This window comes from Meriones unguiculatus, chromosome 2 (genome assembly GCF_030254825.1).
Source record: "Meriones unguiculatus strain TT.TT164.6M chromosome 2, Bangor_MerUng_6.1, whole genome shotgun sequence".
Lineage (NCBI taxonomy): Eukaryota > Metazoa > Chordata > Mammalia > Rodentia > Muridae > Meriones > Meriones unguiculatus.
The window spans coordinates 97,793,183-97,809,387 of record NC_083350.1 but is presented as its reverse complement, the minus strand read 5'-3'; positions in this window follow the sequence as shown (position 1 = coordinate 97,809,387).

Here is a 16,205-nt window from a genome sequence, read left to right as displayed (position 1 = left end):
TGAATTATTTTAAGTAGCCAGTAAGTATGTCTTTATGTAGGAAAGGAAGGAAGGAAGGAAGGAAGGAAGGAAGGAAGGAAGGAAGGAAGGAAGGAAGGAAAGAAGGAAACCAACAACAACATAAAACAACCTCAAACCCATCTCTGGAAGAAAATAATATAATAAAATGAAAACAGAGATAAAAAATCAAAAATCCAGAAAGATTGAGCCCAGTGGTGAGCCCTTTAATCCCAGCACTCAGGAGGCAGAAGCAGGCAAATTTCTATGAATTCCAGGCCAAACCGGTCTACAGAGCTAGTTTCAGGACAGCCAGGGATACACACAGAGAAGCCCTGTCTCAAAACAAAACAAAACAAAAACCAGAAAGACTTAACAAATCAATTTTTCTATGCTTAATTCTACAATTTTAAGACTTGAAAATCTTAATGGCATGTATTCATCTCAAGTCATTCAAAATGACTGTTTTCTACTCGTGAGAGGGCTAATGAGTAACAACTGGGTAAACCCAAGTCCAGGTCGAATATATGAGTTTAGAATTCAAGGCAGAAGCCAGAGCTAGAAATATGATTTGGGAGGATAGTCAATACACTATTGTTCGTAATGAATATTAACTGTCAACTTGACAGAGTCTAGAATCACCTGCAAGCTCGGTCTCTGGGCATGCCTGTGGGAGATTGTCTTGACTGCAGTAAATGAGGTGTGAAGACTCCACCATGTGTGGGACCCAGTCCCTGGCTAATCCTAGAGCAGATCAATGGACTGGATCTAATGTGAGAAGTTGCTTCAGGTTCCTGATGCCTTGACGCACCCTCCATGACATGCTGTACCTTGAACTTGAAACTGAAATAATCCCCTTCTCACTTAAATTGCCTCTGTCAGAGTATTTCATCACAGCATCAAGAAAGTAGCTAAGAGTCTCAGCATCTGCTTTAATACCCTGCTGGGTAGAGTCTTTCAGAGGCCCTCTGTGGTAGGCTCCTGTCTTGTTTCTTGTTTTCACCTTCTTCCGAGGTCTATCCCATTTGCCTTTCTGAATGAAGATTGAGCATCTTACCCAGGGTCCTCCTTCTTGCTTAGCTTCTTTAGGTGTACAGATTTTAGTATGATCATCCTATATTATATGTCTAATATCCACTTATGAGTGAGTATATACAATGTGTGTCTTTCTGCTTCTGAGATACCAGGAGAAAAACAGAACCAAAAAATCTGGCCTAGGGGTCTTTTCTGAGACTGAGACTCCAAGCAAGGACCATGCATAGAGATAACCTAGAACCCCTGCATAGTTGTAGCCCATGTCAGCTCAGTTTCCAAATGGGATCCCTAGTAATGAGAACAGGGGCTGTCTGTGACATGAACTGAGTGGCTGGCTCTTTGATCACCTCCCCCTGAGGGGGGAGCAGCCTTACCAGACCACAGAAGAAGACTATGAAAGACAGTACAGATGAGACCTGATAGGCTAGGGTCAGATGGAAGAGGAAGAGGTCCTCCCCTATCAGTGGACTGGGGAAGGGGAAGGGGAGGATACGAGGGAGGGAGAGCAGGTTTGGGAGGGGATGAGTGTGAGGCTACAGCTGGGATACAAAGTGAATAAATTGTAATAAATAAAAAATTATATTTAAAAAAAGAAAGAAATGACTGCATAAGCAAGACCAGAGTAATGGCAATATCAGTAGACATGTTAACAAGGAAGGGGAAACATTTTGGGGGGTCCAATCCTTGATAAAGTATAAGCTACTATAAACTATTGGAGGGAGAGTTAACTGCTCCCAGGGATGAGGCTCCTGGCAGAGATGTCATACAAACAACAGAAATAGAGCTCAACACGTTGTATCCACAAATATTTAGCATATACTTATATGTGTATAGCATATACATATATATATATATACTTTAGATACATAATAAAAGAAAAAGGTATTGACTTGGAGATAAAGGGAAGGGTTTGAGGAATGGTAGATGGGAGGTGTTGAAAGGGAAGAAAGGGAGGGAGAAGCATATAATTCTATTGCAATTAATGTTAAAAATAACAACTGATTTTAAAAGCCAATAAATACAAAATTTGTGTATTAAAAAATAATAATAATTTAATCACTGCTGTCCAGTGGTGGCACACACCTTTAATCCCAGCACTTAGGAGGCACAGGCAGATGGAGCTTTGAGTTTGAGGCCATGCTGTTTTACAGAGTGAGTTCCAGGACAGCCACCAGGGCTACACAGAGAAACCCTGTCTCAAAAAACTCCATTCATCCTACCCCCCCCACCTAATCTCCAGTTAATACACCATAAATTATTCCACCTTCACAGACACGCCCAGAATTGTGTCTCTTATGTGGATTCTGAGTCCTTTGAGATTGACAATTAAGACAAACCACCATTAGGATAGTAAAGGTAAGAAATTACATTGTTTTGACTAAAAAAAAAAAAATGCAAAAATAGAGAAATGCTCATTGGGAGGGACGTTAGGATTTCGTATGTATAAGGATGCGATCAAGGAGGTTGTAACAGAGAGGATTCAGAGTTTGGGCCATGTGGGTGATAGTGAGATAAGCACAGGGAATGCTTCATTAAACTAGGACTGTACTTGGTTTGGGCTATGAACACACCAACTGCTATAATAATGCACTTGGCAGCCCAGTCCCTTTTCCTGTGTGGCCTGTGCACACAGCCCTCTGCAAGCAATGCATCCAGCAACCTCGGAATCCCCTGGGTCCCTACCTGCATCAAGTGACTCACACAACCTTCTAAATAACAGTGTAAGTTTCTCCTCTCCCAACAGCAATCAAGACCAGACAGTTGCAATTCAAATATATCCCAGATGTCCCCAGTACAAAGAATGCAAAGGCTGCTCTGGCCTGAGCTTTGGACACATGTAAGCAGTGAGGCAAACTGTGTCACTCAAGTTAACTTATTTTAATTGTTGCTTTTATTTTTTAAGCTATTATACAGTTACACATTTCTCCCTTCCCTTTCCTCCCTTAAAACCCTACCATATAACTCTCCTTGCTCTCTTTAAATCCATGGCCTCTGGCTCTAACAATCTTTCCACCCTCTCTTCCTTAGTATTCCCTAAGCCTTAGGTGCAGGAGTTGTGTTATAGATGTATACGCTGGGACTGGGTTCCACAACTGCATTATGCTGATTTTCTGTAATGTTTTCTGCCTGTTAAAAAGAGAAGTTTCCCTGGTTTCCTTTTTTTTTTTGGGGGGGGGGTTAAGGATTACATTTATTTGTGAGTATAAGAGCAAATATTTAAAATGTACTTACTGATTATGCTGGTTTATCAAAGTGATATTGTAGGTTCCCTTCCAAGAACCTACAATTTACCATTTCTGGGTAGTTGGCTTGGTTTCCAGCACTAGAATTAAGCTCCCAGAGAAGTCTGGGACTGCCAGAAGAGGCAAGGAGCAACTACCTTCAGAGAGCATGAGCCTGCCGGCCACTACGTTAGTGTTCTATTGCTGTGATAAGACAGAGGAACTTGGGAAGGAAAGGGTTAATCTCACTTTATAGTTGTAGTCCATCATGAAGAGAAGTCAGGGTAGGAGTTCCCGGCAGTGGAGTCTGGAAGAGGAACTGAAGCAGAGGCCATGGAGGAATGCTGCTTATTGCCTTGCTCCCCATGGCTTGCTCAGTTACCTCTATTACGAAGCCCAGGACCACCTGCCCAGCGTGGCACTATCCAGAGTGGGCTGGACCCTCCCGTGCCAATCATTAATCAAGAAGATGCCCCCAAGAACTGCTCACAGGTCAATATGATAGAGGCATTTTCTCAGTTAAGATTTCCTTGTCCCAGATGACTAAGTCTGTGCCAAGCTTACAAAACAAAACAAACAAAAAAAAAGCTGACTTCTAACTTCTAAAGTTGTGAAACAATACATTTCTGTCTCTATAAGCCACTCAGTTTGTGGGGCTTTGTCATAGCCACCCTTGGAAATTAACATATGAAGTTAATCTCTACATGATCAAATCACAATAGAAATTATTACAAGGTCAAGTAGAAGCATTTCTTTGCAAAGACTGAATTCTCATGTTTTTTTTTTTTCTTATACTTGCATACCAATAAAGCATCATTAAATCTGGTTTTAAACGTTCCCCATGATAACACCTGCACAGTAGAAGGAGCCTAGAGTAAAACATTTGACTATGCTGACTAGTTTCACTTAAAACACATGAGAAATTGCAGTTGGATTCTGATGCAGGTTGGCAATTATACTGTAGTTCTCCATTGCATTTATTCTTCTGTAAAATGTTTCTTCTTGTCTCTTTTTCAAAATTTTCAAAATTCCTTAATCTACTCCTTAATCCAATCCTACTCCTTAATCCCTGTAAGGACCTATCTCCAGCCTACAAAATGCCATTAAAATCTTTATGCAAGCTCTTAAAATCACATCAGCCAATCTACCTTCCTTTGTTCTCACATTCCGTCTTCTGCTGTGCTCCAAGGTGAAACTGACCCTCCCAGTCGTATACTGTACACTACGTGACCTCTTATGGCAACGTAAATAAATTGCTCCAAAATTTCCCTTTGCTCCTCTAGCACAAAATGTCCCCCGTTGAGTCATTCCCATCATCCAAAAGTTGGTATTAAAACAACAAACAATAATAACAGTAATTTCTTTTAGACTTCTTCCCTTCCAATCACACACACACACACACACACACACACACACACACACACACACCTTTCTTCCACAGTGTGACATTTACTCCAGTTTATACTTAATTAATTCACAGCTTAATTATTAATGATGCCCTTTTCAAATGTTTCAGTTAGGACTGCAACTATATGGCCCCTTTTAAATGCAAAGCATCTTCAAAGTGTTCACTGATCACTCTGTGCCAGTTTCGCTGCTTTAATCCTTAGGGACCCAGTGCTGCTCCATGGTGTCGCTCTCTTCCTGTCATTAACCTGGCTCACACTGTAAAATGGAACTGTTGGTTTGGCCTTTGGGTGGCATTCAGTGCAGGAATCATTGCCTCCCTCTCAGGCCCTGCAGTTGGCTTTCATGGCAATCCCACTTTTCCTGCTGGTAGAAAAGAAAAAAGAATAGAGAAGCACAGGCCCCTCCTTTAAGGAAAATCCCCACAAGCAACATAGAACTCCTCTCCCAGGTAAACATGGCCACCACAGCTACACCAAGAGGCCTGGAATTCTATTATTTAAATACACATACTCACATATATTTTCATTTATGCACATGCTCCAGAAAACTGCCTAAAAACTGGGGACTCTGTTATAGAAGAAGGGAAGAGAGAATATTGGAGAGCACTTCGCACAATAATTTTCAAGCTTACTATAGGATTTCATTTTTTTAATAATATGAAAAACAACTATATTTTTCAAATATGGTAAGAGAAGGTGGTAGATACAGTTAATAACAAAAATAATTTTACATTTATAAATGAGACAAATTTGAGGACCCAGATATAGGTTCATGTAATTACAATTACCTGTTTGTTTGTTTTTTTCACAATGTCTAAAATATATACTGGAGAAAAGACAGCTTCTTCACTCAACAGTGCTGCTAAAACTGAATTTCAGTGTGCAGAAAAATAAAACTATATCCTTATCTATCACTGTGCACAAGACTCAACTCCAAATAATGTTGTGGCTATAAACATGGTTTTGTTTTAATCCCAGGTGTGGGATGTGGGACTGATTCAATCAGTCACAGCAGCAAACTGTTTGCCTCATGTGGGCACTGAGAGGAGCTCTTTGCCCGCTGCAGAGAATTTAACTCTGAGGACTCTGGAGACAGAATAGAGGCCAGAGCTCAGAGAGTGTTAGGAGCTCGAGAAAGAGCAAGGCTGCTGCTGCCCCGTGGATGCTCCTGGTCGCAGTGAGACCAGAAGTTGGAGATCTCCTGAAACGAGGATTGAACTGGCACCAAGGAACCCAACGACCCTAACCAGCAGGAAGCAGCTAAGAGAGCTGTGCCCCCTCTCCCACTACCCTTTCTCTCTCCTACCCTGTGTTGGGGTGTTGGAAGGGTTTGGGGTGGAGTAGGGAGAAGGAGATATAAGAAATGTAAATATAAGAGTTTTTTTAAGAAAGTACGCCAACAAAATGGATCAAAGATCTTAACATAAAAACCCAGAATTTTTGGAGGGAAAAGTAGAAAGTGAGTTCAGCTTTCAGGAACAAGTAGGAACATTAAATAAGACTCCCATAGCTCAGGATGGAAGACCAACAATCAATAAATGTGATAATGTAAAACTAAAAAATTACTGTACAGCAAAGGAAAATCTGAAGCGAATAAACAGACAGCCCACAAAATAGGAGAGACTCTTTGCCAGCCACTCACCTGACATTCTTGAGTTTATATAAAAAACTAAGAAACTAAACATTAAGAAAATTAACAGCCCAGGGCTGGAGAGATGACTCAGAGGTTGAGAGCACTGGCTGCTCTTCCAGAGGTCCTGAGTTCAATTCCCAGCAACTGCATGGTGGCTCACAACCATTTATAATGAGATCTGGTGCCCCCTTCTGGTGTGCAGGCAGAACACTGTATAGGTAATAAATAAATAAATAAGAAAGAAGGATCGAAAGAATGAATGAAAGAAGAAAGAAAAAAAGAAAGAAAGAAAGAAAGAAAGGAAGGAAGGAAGGAAGGAAGGAAGGAAGGAAGGAAGGAAGGAAGGAAGGAAGGAAGAAAAATAAAGAAAGGAAAAAAAGAAGAAAAAAGAAAAGAAAACCTAATCAAAAAAATGGGCTATTAGCCAGAACCTGGAAACCACCCTGATGTCCATCAATGGAGGAATGGATACAGAAATTGTGGTACATTTACACAATAGAATACTACTCAGCAATTAAAAACAAGGAAATCATGAAATTTGTAGGCAAATGGTAGGATCTTGAAAAGATCATCCTGAGTGAGGTATCCCAGGAGCAGAAAGACACACATGGTATATACTTACTTATATAGACCTTTAAGATAGGATAAACATACTAAAATATGTGCACCTAAAGAAGATAAACAAGAAAGAGGTCCCAGAATAAGATGATCAATCCTCACTTAGAAAGACAAATGGGATGGACATGGGAGTAGGAGAAAACAAGTAACAGGACAGGAGCCTGCCGCAGAGGGCCTCTGAAAGACTCTTCCCAGCAGTGTATCAAAGCAGATGCTGAGACTCAAAACCAAACCTTCGGCAAAGTGCAGGGAATCATATGATAAAAGGGGGAGTTAATATGACCGGGAGAGGACAGGAGCTCCACAAGGACCAAATATATCAGGGCATGGTGGTCCTCTATGAGACTGTTTCTCCAACCAAGGACCATGTATTGATATAACCTAGAACCCCTACTCAGATGTAGCCCATGGTAGCTCAGTATCCAAGTGGGTACCCTAGTAAGGGGGACAGGAACTATTTCTGACATGAACTCAATGACTGGCTCCCTCCCCCCCCTCCCCGAGGGAGGAACAGTCTTGCTAGGCCACAGAGGAGGACACTGCAACCAGTCCTGAAGAGACCTGATAAGCTAGGGTCAGATAGAAGGGGAGGAGAACCTCCCCTAGCAGTGGACTTGGAAAGGGGCAGGGAGGAGATGAGGGAGGGTAGGTGGGATTGGGAGGGGATGAGAGAAGGGGCTACAGCTGGGATATAAAGTAAATAACCTGTGACTAATATAAAAAATAATAAAAATTAATTAAAAAATTGGGCTATGGAACTGAACAGAAAATTCTCAAAAGAAAAAATGCAGATGGCCAGGAAATACTTTTAAAAGTGCTCAGCTGGGCATAGTGGTATGCACACCGTTAGTCCCAGCACTCAAGGAGGAAGAAGCAGGCAGATCTCTGTGAGTTCGAGGCCAGTCTAAGTCCAGGACAGCCAAAGCTATACAGAAAAACCCTGTCTGGGGGTGGGAGGGAGGAAGCAATCACCATCAGTAGGCACCAACTAAACCTGCTTTAATATTTCATCTCACCTAGGTAAGAATGGCCATCATCAGAACACATGGGCGGCGGGGGACCACTGATTGAAAAAAAACATTGTCACATGACACAATGATGACAACCCCTGTGCATATACTCCACGGACTTTGGATATAACTACAGAGATGTTTGGATATATGTTCACTGTTGCTCTATTCAAATAGCTAGGCTATGGAATCAGCCTAGATGTCCCTGAAGAGACAGACGAGTGGGTATCCAGGCATAGTGGCACACATCTTTAATCCCAGCACTCAAGAGGCAGGAGGATCTCTGAGTCCAAGGCCAGCTTAGCCTACAGATAAAGTTACAGGACAGCCAGGGCTACACAAAGAATCCCTGTCTTGAAGAAACCAAAGGTGGGGATGCATAAGAAAAGATATATATATATATGACTATGTATACACTGACATTTACTCAGTGGTAAAGAAAAATGAAAACAGGAAATAAATAGGTGGAACTGGAAAAAATTATACTGCTAAAACTGAGGTCCAGAAAGACAAATGTATGCTCTCTCTCCTAAGCAGATCCTAGCTTCAGTCCTGTACTTAACTTGGACTCTAGTAGAAGCCAGAAAACTTACTGTTACTGTTGAGGGAAGAAATATAGTAGATTACAGGTACAATTAAGGGAGAGATGCAGACTACGGAGGTGGAAAGGCTTAAGGAGAAGGGGGCATGGGCGTGTGTGGGAAAGCAAAGATGGAAAGAAGGGCTGACTCAAAGGAAGGCTATATAAAAAGCCATATAGAAACTGACTATCTCACAACTGAGTTAAAAAATAACTGGACAGTCCATAGGATGTGTGTGAGGTGAAGAAAGGGGGTGGTGGGCGTCAGATAATTAAATGAGAATTGGGGCAGGAGTACGTGCAAAAGAAAAGGGAACAGGGTAGGTTAACCAGAACTCACAGCATATGAAAAAGCTTTACAGAAGCCTATGAGTTACTAAGTGGTTTTAAAAAGCTTGAATTGGAATTATTCTGCACATGTGGATAATAGCGCTTTTGAAAGACATGGGTTGTTTAAGGAAAATCGCAGTGCAAGTGCAAGGCACAGTTAGTCTTTGAGTTATTCATCATGGGGGAGCCCAGAATCCTCCAAAGCAGCACACGCCTTTGCTACTGCCTCCATAGAATATGATAAGATTCTCCTGCTGACTAAACCACACACTTTGGCCGCAGGACACAGAAAAAAAGAGAACCTCCTCCCTGCTTGTATTCACAGTGCTGGAGGGTGTTTATGTAGGCTTCGGGGGAGAAAATACAGGACACCTATACCAACACCTTCTGCTCATCCCAGCTTAGGGAACACTGCAGAAGAGGAGAAAAAGAGCACAAAAACTGGAGAACAGGGAGGAATGCTGAGAACACTGTCTTCTGGACATGGCATGGGTATAGCAGTCATGAGAACAGCAGCCGGGCTTCCTGCACAGGACCAAGCCAGCCCAAATCCATTCATACATGTGATGGATGGTCTCCAAGTTCCCCGCTGACTGAGGAGCTACTAGTAGCAGCTGGTTGCTGGGGGAGGGAAGGTCACTCTTTCAAAGATGTGCCATTGATAACAACATATGTCCTACAGCTGTGGACACACATACGGGAAGCAATACCTGGACTTAGTCAGTTATTAAAAAAAAAAGTCTCCCTCCTCCTCTTGCTTCTTCTCTTCCTCCTCCTCATCATTATTTTGGTTTTAGTTTTTCAAGACAGGGTTTTTCTGTGCTGGAAGTCATTCCGTAGACCAGGCTGGCCTGTAAGTCAGAGATCCTCCTGCCTCTGCCTCCCAAGCATTAAAATTAAAGGTGTGCACCACCACCGCTCAGCTCTTCAGTCTCATTGACAGATTTCCCTTTTGCTTTTCCTTCAGTGAAATTTCAAACATCAAATGTGTGCAATATCAAATGCATCAAGTAGTATGTCTAGTAAAAGTGATGGCATGTATACTGCATATATAAAGAGTACATACAACAGAGGCAAAACACATAGATCCCCAAAACAAGCAATTAACAAAATATGTCTCAATTAATCTTATCCTCAGTAGCAATTATGGCATTAATTATGGGATTTGCTTTTAATGCTACTTTCAGCTGTTATTCTCATTTCTGTCTATGGCCAAGCTCAGCTGTTCTCATTTCTGAAAACAAGTTTCATGAACCTTCTGGAGAGAAAGCCCTATCTTAGGATAATAATTTCACTTGATGCACTATTAGACAGTTGGGAATCGATCCTAAGTAACAAGTGCAATGTATACTGCTGGTACAAATATGTTCAGTTACAGAGTTGTGCATAATAGTGTGTACAAAAGCACCTAGGGAAATTCACACAATTAATAATAGAGTGATGGATAAATTTTATTCTGCTCCATGAAGTATCATGCAATAATTGCAAAGAACTCAATCATAGGGGAATGTTCATAAGAAAAAATATTTCATGGTTGAATAAATGTAAATTCTAAGTAATTAGCATAATTATAAAATTAGAAAATGAGAATATTGAAAATCCTTAATATGCTCAAAAATATGTCAAAGTACTATTTCTAGTACAAGTGGAGAAAGTAAGCACTTGGGACATTCTTCAGGGAACAGACGAGGCCAGAAGAATTGAAGGTGAAGAAATGTGTCCTGCTACTGCCTTGAAGACAGAGGGGGCTGAGAGCTAGGGCCCACCTGTAGTCTCCAAAAGCTGGGGTGCTTTCCATAGCCAGAAAGAAAACAGCTCAGTTCTGGAGCTAAAAAGAACTGATTTCAGCCAACAGCCTGAATGAACTTGGAAGTGAGTTCTCCTTGGGATCCTAGAAAGCAATGTGGCCTTGCTGTCACCTTCATTTCAGCCTTTGTTACTAGGAGATGGAGCCAGCTGAGCCACACTGTACCAGGAAATCGTACCATGAAATAAATTTCTGGTAACTTATTATAGCAATAATAAAGAGTGAAATGCAGAGTCTGCTTCATAGATGTCTGCAGTGTGTGTAAGGAATACCTTTCAACTTAAAAATGTATGGACATATAGTATACATAACCTGGGAAAAAAAACAGTATTGGGCTTATACACAGGACTGGAAACAGCAAAATGCCATCAAGAGGAATGATTCACTTTGTTAGATCATGCAAAGCTCCCGCACAAAAGCCCATCTGTGTTAAAATGTTTTACAAGGCTGATCAACTGGTTAGAACATACATGATTGTGGACAGTTGCAGGTCCAGAGCCAAATTATCTTCCACCATCTTCTAAAGCTTGATAATAGTGTGTGTGTGTGTGTGTGTGTGTGTGTGTGTGTGTATGCACATACTCGCAGATGTCCAGAGGACAGAAAAGGATGTCAGATTCCCTGGAGCTGGAGCTGGAGTTATAAGCAGTTGCGAGCCACCGTGCAGATGACAAAAACCAAACTGGCATCCTCTCTGAGCTATTTCTCCAACCCTGGAGCTATTTTAGTCCCTTTAATGGGCGTGCACTGCCCATATCTGCTTGACCTAACATAATTGTGACTGTTACGTAAGCACTTTCCAATCTGTATTAACAAGCCAGCAGTTCCCAGCCAACCCAAAGGCTACCTAGTAATATCATCAGGTAGTCTCCAGGACGCAGAGCTGAGATCTCTCCACTCTTCAGTAACCTGCTTATATGATGGCCTCACCAGTGTATTTGGAAAGTGCCGGCATTATGACTTTTTGCTCTGTTACTATAAAAACTCCAGTTCCCATGTTGGAACATAGTATTTGGGGCAACTTGAATTTGTGTTCCCAGGCCACAGTTGCTTATACTTGGCTGTAGAACAAACTCTTGTTTCCTTTGAGGTGAGAGCTGTGTTTTCATAGTGACAATTATAACATCATCAAGGGAAGAAATGTATTGTCATCCATGGTGAATCTGGGTAGATTTAAAGAAAGTAACTAAGCAACAAGTCTCAGACATTTAGAGATATTTACCTACTCTGACCCAGTAGGTAAGCGGTTCTCAACCTGTGGGTCGTCATTCCTCTCAGAGTCCAACAACCCTTTCACTGGGGTCACATATCAGATATCCTGCACACCAGATATGTACATTAAGATTCATAACAGTAGCAGAGTTACAGTTATTAAGCAACAAGGAAATCATTTTATGGGAGATAACCACAGTGAACAGTATTAAAGGATCACAACACTAGAAAGGGTGAGCACCACTGGTCAATAAGGCTAACAAAATCATTTCTTTACATGGCATGCATCAGCTCCCTCCCTGGCCACTGCCTTCACATAAAGGACTGGTAGGGATGGCAAGAAACGGACTTTCCTAGTTCTGGGTGTAAGTCACCCTGGGAGTGGATTTATTTCCAGAGTCTAGATGATGCCTTCTGCCTTTCTGTAGTTTTATAGAGCACAGTGTAACCAATGTTACAACCAACCACATGTTGCTGACAGCTGACTTCACTATAACGGCAGAAATGGGTACCTGCAACTTGGACCACAAAATACATACCCTTAGCCTTTGCAGGAAGGAAAAAAAAGTGCTGACTTCTGTCCTAATATTACTGAGCCCCCCCCCAAATGAACTAAATTGTAATATTAAACTTTTTAAAAAGCCACTAACTACAAATTCACACACAGAGACAGAGAGTACACGTATGTGTATTTAGGAAACTTGACTTAGTAGAAATTAGCTTGTATGATTATAAGTTGTAGAAATTATACATGGAGCACAAACAGCTGAAACCCAAGTAAACATAGTCTTTGAAGACCTTAAGAGGAGTATCTGGGCCAGTGGCTGCAGCTCCTAGATCCAGCGACATACCCAGTCTCCATCTTTGCTCTGCCTACACCTTCTGGCCTGAAGGTGGTGCTTTTCAGCTCCAGTGCCATCTTCTAAGAGGTCTTTGATCCCCCAGACTGGATTGCACAGATTTACCGTCTTAAAACATTGAAGCTGCCCATACATACACTCCTCTAGACAGAACCCCTGGGGAGGGAGGGCTGGTACTCCTCAGACCATTGCCAGCCACACAGATGCTAGAGACATTGGGGGTCATGAGTGAATGCCACATTCCACTATCTACCTCATCAGTAAGACTGGTCTGAACAGTTTGGGTGGTTAGCAGGCCCTATTTCATTCCATGTCTTTCTGGTAAGGAGTTTAAGGTTTTTGGTTGTTTTACATTTATTTGGAGGGATTGAGGAGAAAAGCAGCTATGCAGGAGCAGGCTTCTGGAGGGCAACTCCAGGTACTTGTCCTTTGTGTTAGGTAGTAGTTTCCTCTGAGACTGAACATTTCATCCAGCAGGGAAGCTGTTTAAGACAGGAAGTAAACAGGCCAAATCACTTCAGGAAGTTGCTGAAGCTAATAAGATTTACTAGTTCCCTCCCAAAAATAAGCAGTAAAGTGCTTTGTCACTCTTGGACAAACCAAGCTCCAAAAAAGACTGTGAGACCAGACCAGCTTCCTAGAAGCAACAGAAACCACCCAAGATGCCTGGAAGACAGCAGACCAACTGAGTTACCTGGGAAGAACATTCTCCAACCTGTTGAGCAACCTATATCCGCACCTTAGTGGTATCCATACTTGGGTTGTGGGCTCCCTATTGAGGGTGAATAGACGTGTTCAGTCTCAGGAAAAGCGTTGCCACACAATACCTTCTTCCACCACATGGGTTCTCAAGTCATCAGCCTTGACAGCAACAGCTTTCCCTGTGGTTCTGTGTGTGGCCATATAATCAAATTATAACCAGTACTGTAGATCTGGGTGACACACCTGCACCAATGATGGCTTAGGCACATTTGTGATCCATTTCTGTTCAGCAAGATGTAATTAGTCTCATGATGAATCCCTGGGAAAGAGTTTACTTTAAAAGGTATTTGTTCACTTGACATCAAACTTGACAATGTTTACATGAGCACACACACACACTACATATACATGCACACACAATGTAATTTTTTAAAATAAGAAATTTCAGTATTGAAAAAAATCCAGATTAGCCCTAGTGATTTTTCCTAAAACTAAAAATGTATTTCACACATTTCATAAGGCATAAAGGACAATGACTTGTTTTCATATTTCCCAGCAATCTTTAGTTTCAAAATCACAATATGCTGATTTCAATTTCAACATTCACATGGACTGCCCTATATACCATGATAATCATTAGATTATCTAATGGTTCATAAAAACCATCATGCTTATCTTTCACATCATGTTAACTTTGGATTTCTCAAGGACCAAACAAAAATACACCAAATATGATTAAACTGGTTGTTTAAAAACATTACTTAGTATTTGAAAAGAAAAATTAAAATATTAAAATTGAAACTAGAAAGGTAGCTCAGCAGCTAAGAGCATGTACTGGTCTTCTAGAGGTCCAGGGCTTGATCCCAGCGTCACACTGGGCGGCTCACAAACAGGTCCCTACGCTAGCATGCATATACCCCGAAACACACAACTAACTACAAATAATAAGAATTTGCTACATTTACTTGTTGGGCTATGGAGATGGCTCAGTTGATAAAGTGCTTGCCCAAAGGCATGAGAAGCTGAGTTTGGATCTCTAGGACCTAGGTTAAAAAAGAGAGAAAGAAAAAGAGAGAGGGGGAGAGAGAAAGAAAGAAAGAAAGAAAGAAAGAAGGAAGGAAGGAAGGAAGGAAGGAAGGAAGGAAGGAAGGAGAAAGAAAGAAAAGAAAGAAAGAAAGAAAGAAAGAAAGAAAGAAAGAAAGAAAGAAAGAAAGAAAGAAAGAAAGAAAGAAAAAAGAAAGCCTAGCATGGCTGACAGAGACTGACATGACAGTCACAGAACCAGCATGGGTCTGTACAAGGTCCTCTGCATGTATGTTATAGTTGTTGGCTTGGTATTTGGGGGAGACTCCTGACCATGGAAATGGGGTTATCTCAGACTCTTTTGCCTGCTTTTGGGAGCCTTTTCCTCCTCCTAGGTTCCCTTGCCCAGCCTTGATATGAGGGCTTGTCTCATGCCTGGTCTTACAGTGTCTCATGCTGTGCTCAGTTGATGTCCCCTACTCTTTTCTAGGGGGCATAGGCAGGGGGAGTACGGAGCAGATCTAGGGTAGAGGGGAGGGGGAAAATTGGGAAGAGTGGAGGGAGGGGAAGCTGGGATGCACTGTATAAGAGAATAAATCATTTTTCTAAAAAGCCAATCATGATGACGCATGCCTGTTATCCTGGTGCTAGGAAGACAGGTGGGTCTCTGGAGCTCACTGGCCAGCTAGCCTAGCCAAATCCAGATTTGGTGAGAGGCCTGTCTCAAAAACTAAGGTAGGGAGTAATCCAAGAGGACAGCCAACATCAACCTCCAGCCTCCACACACATGAACATATGACCCTAGAGGCACAGTGCCTCTAGGTATGAGCTAAAATAAGATTATTTGTGTTTTAAGGAATTAGGCATAACTGAAATTCGGAGTATCAGTCACTTTCCCAATGAGAAAGCCTTTCAGGTGCTGCTCACTTGGACTGTTTCCACTCTGTTTAGCAAATGGGATTGGCAGATCTCAACAGCCATAACACCATTATGTCACAACAAAAGCCAGATGACACTTTTGAGTAGCAGTACCACAGTGACATGCTTATTTTCCACCTGTGACAAATCAACCAGGAACTCAGATATTCCAAAATCTGTAACAGGATGACCCACATTCCCACGATGCTACTTTACATTTTCCCCACTGTGGACATAAAGAGCCCCCAACCCCCCTTCAAATATCTAAATACCTTTCTACCCATGTTCAATTGCTTCAATCCAACTAAGGGAAAAGCTCTAATACCCGAAAACCAACTCCATATCTTATTCTTTCAATAAACTTACCAAGCACCAATGTCCAAGCGCTGTGCAAGGCTTGGGAAATACGAAGTTTAATAATGGCAATGACAAAACCCTCCTTGTCCTTATGGGCTTCACCATCAAGTAGGTCAGACACTAATCAGACATACCTAAAATTACAACGGCGTAAAGCAGTAGGGATTTGTGGTCAAGTGAGAAGGTCTAACAGCTGGTCTTAAGAAACCAGGGACTATATCCCTTAAGAAATGACAGATGGGCTAAGATCTGAGACAAACAGGAATTATCTAGGCAATGAGGAAGGTCATATATCTTAAGCCCCTAAAACACGTGTGCACAAAGCGTGTAGTTTTCATTCTAAATGCTTAGAGCAGAGCAACAAGGATAGAGGGCAAAGTAAAACATGCTTTTTTAAAAAATGAGTTTAATTGGTAATGAGAATGCAAGCTAACCTGTACTTTAGGTGTGCTGTCGGGGTGTGTGTACCAGTCCTGACCTCTTGAGTGCTCG